The sequence below is a fragment of the Mytilus galloprovincialis genome, chromosome 4 (assembly GCF_965363235.1).
Source record: "Mytilus galloprovincialis chromosome 4, xbMytGall1.hap1.1, whole genome shotgun sequence".
NCBI classification, from domain to species: Eukaryota; Metazoa; Mollusca; class Bivalvia; order Mytilida; family Mytilidae; genus Mytilus; species Mytilus galloprovincialis.
The window spans coordinates 17,348,306-17,354,907 of NC_134841.1; positions in this window are offsets into that span (position 1 = coordinate 17,348,306).

The following is a 6,602-nucleotide window of genomic DNA, read 5'->3' on the forward strand; positions in this document are numbered from 1 at the left end:
TATCTCACACATAAAAATAGGAATTATTCTACGGTACCAGGTTAAAAATGGATGGCGTGCAGTTTTATCAAAATTATTTTCAATCATGTAGTACAGCACCAATTTCAAGAGACTAGGACCTGGGACTATTAAACAAACCAAAAAATTCGATGATTTGTTCAACATTAATAAAAATAATCTTGTAATCGGCTTTACTTTATCCCTTTTTCTCCTTCATTTTAGTAAAGAATTTCATTTTCTCAGTAATATATATCCAATTTTAAGGTCAAATTGGGGAGTCAAAATCCATAGATTTTTTTTAATAATTCGTCAAAATGTAGTCTATATCAGAAATAAACGCAAATATTTCATCAAAAGGAAAAGTCTTACACATGAATTGCAAACTACTCTCGAAATTTGCACTTTTCATTACTACGATATAGACCTATCATTATAACTAGTTGCTATCCAAGATGAGAAACGATGCAAGACGTAACGGCCATACTACCATGACGGCCATAGGATGAAACGGCCATACCCCGAAAAGATGAAACGGCCATAGTACAAAAACGGCCATACTTTGTAAAGACGTATCGTCCATGGTTTTTTTTTTTTTTTTTTAAATGTTATAGATGAATTATTTTGATACTTATAGATGGTTATTATAACTTTTAAATAAACTATACTGTTTTTCCATTATTTTATCTTAATTTTTGTTATATCATTTGTTTACTCATTATATATTTACGCAAATCAAGGACGTATAACTAACACGTCCTTGCGTAAATGAATGTGTTTAATCTAATAAAATATTAAAATATCATATTGTTTTCTAAATGATTGTTTGATATCTTGCGTATAGCAAATAGAACGAATTGAACAAATATTAATGACTATATCCGAATGGGAGACTAATTTCTGTCTGTTATAAAATGATAGCACTAATTATATGAAAAACACTATAAGAGTTCTTATTAAAAAATTATCAATTGTCTTCTAAAATAGAAATAAATATAATAAAAATATTAATCTCAATAAATAAAAATACCTTAATATTTTAAAGATTTGAGAAAAACAAATATGCTTAATGTTTAAAACTTAGACAAAAACTAGGCTATCAAAATAAAAATGTACTTCTTCAATCAAATGTAAATAATTTCCTTCTCATAAAACATTTCTGCAAAATTTTACATAGACATTTCTGAATTTGCTCGGATCTCATTATAAATATAAACTTATCGTCCATATGCATTGTTTCAAAATTCTCAATTAAATAATTACATTCATAAAATAAATCATATCGTATATCTGCATATAAAGGGCACACCATCAGAAAATGTTTCTCTGTAAAGGAAATACAATTCAAGATCACTATAAAAACACAACTCCCAAGCTGAGTTCAAGCGGAGTGAAAACATACATTTGGTAGTGAAATTCTTGTAAAAATACAAGCTGTTTGAGCAGTCTTTTTGATGTACCGACCTTGCTTTATAAAAGTAACCAGAAATGTCGGTGGCACTCATTTGGGAAATTGCTGTTCATCATGTCGTACCCTTGTGTGCTATGTGACCAGCAAGTCCGACCAAGACAACATGCTCTCCAATGTGAAGATTGTGATAAATGGCAACACAGGCTTTGCAATACAGGTATTTACAAATTTATTATTAATTTAGTTTTTCCTTTGAATCATATTTCGTACTTTCGGTCATATTTGATACATTTTGTTTTCAAACCGTTATACTTATGACAATGTATGATTACCTATAAAAGACCGATCATAAATCATATTAATCCAATCATTGGGCGCGTGTCTCTGTTTAATGCAAAGTAAACAAATTACGGAGGTGTTAATCCTTTAATTAGTTTATGTGATTGCCAATTATCAAACAATGTTACAAATATTAATGTGAATTTATATATTTTGACAATATTTTTTATAATTTAATATTATATTTGACGTTTTTTCTTTACTTTTCTTTTGTGCAAAAATACACAATTATGTTTTGTTTCACGACTTTTATACATATGTTTTTCGTTTAGGCTCCAGAGACGAGACACATACAAGCAGCTTCAAGGCCGTCTAACTTCACTGTGGGACCAGTACGAGGAAGACAGTATCAGAACATCCGACTTTCTCCGTTCCGTAGGCTATCTGTATGCACCACCTGTTCCTCAACCAGAGACCCTCCCAGAGTCCGACTCTGAAGATTCAGACTACGAGTCTGATTAAGTGTTAATTGTAGTGACTTGATGAACATATTGATTGTGCTTATTATGTGTATACTAGTGCTTTGTTAAAATAGTAACTTTAATGAGTTCATGATCGTAATATAGTGCATTTTGGTATGTTTTAGGGGTTTTGTTTCAGTTGTGACTTTTATAACTGCATGTTTATGTTGTGACTATTATAACTGCATGTTTATGTATTTTTAGTGCTTTATGATATAGGTTATATGTGCGAGTGTGAATATAAATGTTTGAATATTGGGAGACATGTGTATGCAGTGGAATAAATGAATGAGTGACAAGAGCGTATGAGAGAAAACGTACGAGATTGTTAGTTTAAAAAATGTATATAAGATGAATGTCCTACATGTATGAACGAAATGTATATATGAATGGTTTGTGTATGTTGTATGTATGAAGAAGGTTTATATGTTTGGTGTATATTTGTTTATCTGTATGACTGAATGAATAAATAAAATATATTTAAAAAAAAATATCATCTTTTTGTTTCTTATACTAGAGTATATTGGTATGATTGCCCATAATACAATTATCCATCAACAAATGCACAAAAATGAGAACATTTAAATTGTCAACAAATAGTATTCAACACAATTCAACACAATGAACAAAGCAACAAGAACATTCAGTATGATAAAAATCGGGTGCCAATCGGGTGCACATTCCTGTCAGATTTTACGGGTAATTTGTTATGTTATTGGAAAATTCTGCAGTAGTCTCTGTCTTGGAAAGATGTTCAGCAAATAGAATGACTCTAAACTATAAGAAAGAAAAAAAAAAAATCAGAATTATTAAACAATGTGTCTGATGATCATGACAAATATAACTCGAACTTGATGAATTGCCTTCCTTAGAGTTAACCTTTACACTGAGTCCTGTTTTTAATTTCACCAAGACTGAGATTGAGAAGATTTTTATAGTTTAGAGTAATATATATTTTTTACAGATATAATAAAAAGATCTGTAACATGTGCTTGTATTTATATATCGTCATTGACAGCGACAGTCAACATTCCTACAGTTTAAAATTCATATAAAATATGATGCCTTTATATCACATTACAATAAAAATGATTCTTCAGAAAATGTTTACAACTGATAATGAAGAAATAATCAATATACTTACATAATATGGCCGCAACAAGACTTAGTTGTAAACACGAGCGATGATGATCAAGCAAAGATAACTCTTACAAGAATAAATAAAATCTTCTGTACAGAAAAAAAGTACTACACAATCATATTTATGTTATTATTATGAACAAATACTTATTTTTTGTATTATATTTTATGTAATAAACTAAATAAAAAAAAATTAAAAGTGTGGACGATACGTCTCACAATGTATGGACGATATGACGGTATGGCCGACACATCCTAGGGCCGTCATGGAAGTATGGCCGTCGCGACTCGATCCAGCTACCTTAATCGACCGTGCAAGGGCTTTATTGTCAGCCAATGTCGGTGAACACCACCATCATAATATATCAACCATATGATTCTTAATTTAGATGAGACAGTGTTCAGTTCAATATACAGTGAATATCTCAATTGTGTTACACTCTATATGTATGATATAGGTAAAAACATATAGGTAAATGTGGCGCAATTTGATTCAATTTATTGGTGCAATTAATGCCACCAGAAAATTATAGACTGTGGCGCAATTAATTATGCCCTTTTTAAACTGTAGTTGGCGCAAATTGATTCTGTCCATGCATAAAAAGAAGTATGCGTAAAATTCAAATATTAGATTGTTCAGTACAAGTCACAGTAAGATTGCATATTATCAAGACCGTGATACACATGAAAAAAAATCCAGATGTATAGTAGATCCTAACTTAGACAACATAAATAAAATAAGTTTCAAATCGTTGTTTGAAGATTCAGGGGACGGTCCTTTAAATCGTGGTGATGGGTTTGTTTTTGTTGTGTTTTTTTCTTTTTGAGTGGGGGAGGGGCGCGATCTGGTGAGGTCAGATTATTTATTTCCAACTTAGAGGCGGCTGGATGTTTTATTTCTACTTAAACGTGGACAATAATTTTTATAAGTGATATAAAAACTGCCTCCGTTACTAGGTTAACTTTGTCGAGCGAAGCGAGGCAAACTATTTTGAATATTCTGAGACTAGAATATTTGTTGTCATGTGTTCGTTATAAGGCAAAATAAAATTGAAAATGGAAATGTGGAATGTGGAATGCGTCAAAGGGACAACAAACCGACCAAAGAGCAGACAGTGGCGTAGCTTGTATGTATGCTCAGATGCTAAAGCATCCACATCATTTTGATAAAAAAAAAAAAAAAAAAAAGATTTGAAAAATAATGTGTTCGTAGGAGTTAAACATGTATCCAAATGTACTGACAAGGATGGAGATATGAGGATAACGTCCAATCATTTCGAAAGCAGTATGCGCTGTCTTTTATGTATGATCAATTAGTTTATGTAAACAAGATGTATCAATCGCAGAAAAGTGTTCTGACTTTCTGACTTTTTTTGTGTAAAGTCTATGTCGTCAGCTAAGGCAAGCCCAGACAGAGGATGATGACAGGTAGGCCCGCGGAGATGTCTCATTTGAAAATGGGCCAAGCGGAGAGATGGCTTCTACATCTGGCGTAGCAACGTTACAAAAACTAAACAACCATTTATATCCTGATATCGTTTCCTCTGAAAGACGACGTGATAAGAACGTGAATTTATAATAGAGTGTGATCAGTCATGGGCTTATATATACCCGTATCCATCTAGATATAAATACTAATTTTTCAATAAAAAGAAGAGCCAATGCCCCCCATATTGCAATTTTTTTTATCTATCCAAGAAGCAAGGACAATAACTAAAAATAATATCTAAAGAGAAATAAAAGCTTTAGAGCAAATGCAATGGGATTTCTATTATAATTTTTATTTCAAAGGGGCATAACCGGTTAAAAATATTTGATCAGGACTTATTTTTGATAGTGTCAAAGACATTGCTGATAATTTAAGTTTTCATAAAAATCTGGCAAGAATTATACACATGAGAGTGCCAACAAGACCGAACAGACGGAGGGACGGACGCACGATATTTCCATGTACCCTGCAACGAGTTAAGCGAAAGAATAATCACTTCAGTTTCTTTATTCCGAAGTTCCGGCATATACAGAAGTGCCGCTGTAATGGGTCCGTTTTTCAGATGTCAAATATAAGATTTGGTGGAAACTTTTACATCAAATATTTATCATGTTTATGAATTGAATGATGGTAGTTTTGAGAAAACAATAAAATTATGTTGGAAATATATGAATGGGTGGGATTTTTGAAATTACAAAAAACTCTAATAAGACGTGAAGTGTCGGATTCTGGGGGAGTATACGTGCAAATAGTAAATGTCCGAAAAAAAATATATAATTTTCTGCAAAAAAAGATCTCCAAAACATTTTCGCCTCGCTACGTATACGCTCGGCGACAGTTTGGCATCCACATCATTTCAACCCTGGCTACGCCACTGGCAGACAACAGCCGAAGGCCACCAATGGGTCTTCAATGCAGCGAGAAACTCCCGCACCCGGAGGCGTGCTTCAGGTGGCCCCTAAACAAAATGTATACTAGTTCAGTGATATTAGACATCATACTTAACTTCAAGATATACACAAGAAGCTAAAATTAAAAATCATACAAGACTAACAAAGGCCAGAGGCTCCTGACTTGGGACAGGCGCAAAAATGGGGCGGGGGTTAAACATTTTTTTAGATCTCACTCAACCCTCCCCTATATCTCTAGCCAATGTAGAAAAAATAATACGCACAATAAAAGTCAGTTCAAAAGAAGTCTGAGTCCGATGTCAGAAAAGGTAACAAAAGAAACTAAACAAAATGACAATGATACATAAATTAACAAAGTACAACTAGCAGTAACCGATATGCCAGCTCCGGACCTCAAATAAACTGATTGAAAAATTATGTCTTCATCATATGAATATCTAGTACAATCCCTCCTGTTAGGGGTTTAGTATTATGCCATCATAAAATATATGAGAAGAACAAAACCCGTAGCATGTCAACAACTAGTTTTAGAATAAATGTGTTTATTTCCAATGCAAAGACCCTTTAGGTCAATCAATATTAAAGCCAAAATATACAATCTTTAATGACCTGACAACAGTATCGTAACTATATCCCTTCTTTATAAAACTATTTAAATGTTTGTTAGCTCTTGTGAATGCAGACATGTTTGTGCTTTGTAAAGAATATTCTTTATCTTACACTTATTAATATGTTTCAGAATATTTATTTCCCAAATCTCAGCCCTGGCCTTCAATGATGTTACTTGGAATATCATCTCCCTCTTGGAGTCCTGACTCTGACCTCCCATATTCCAACTATTTCATTTTTTCGAA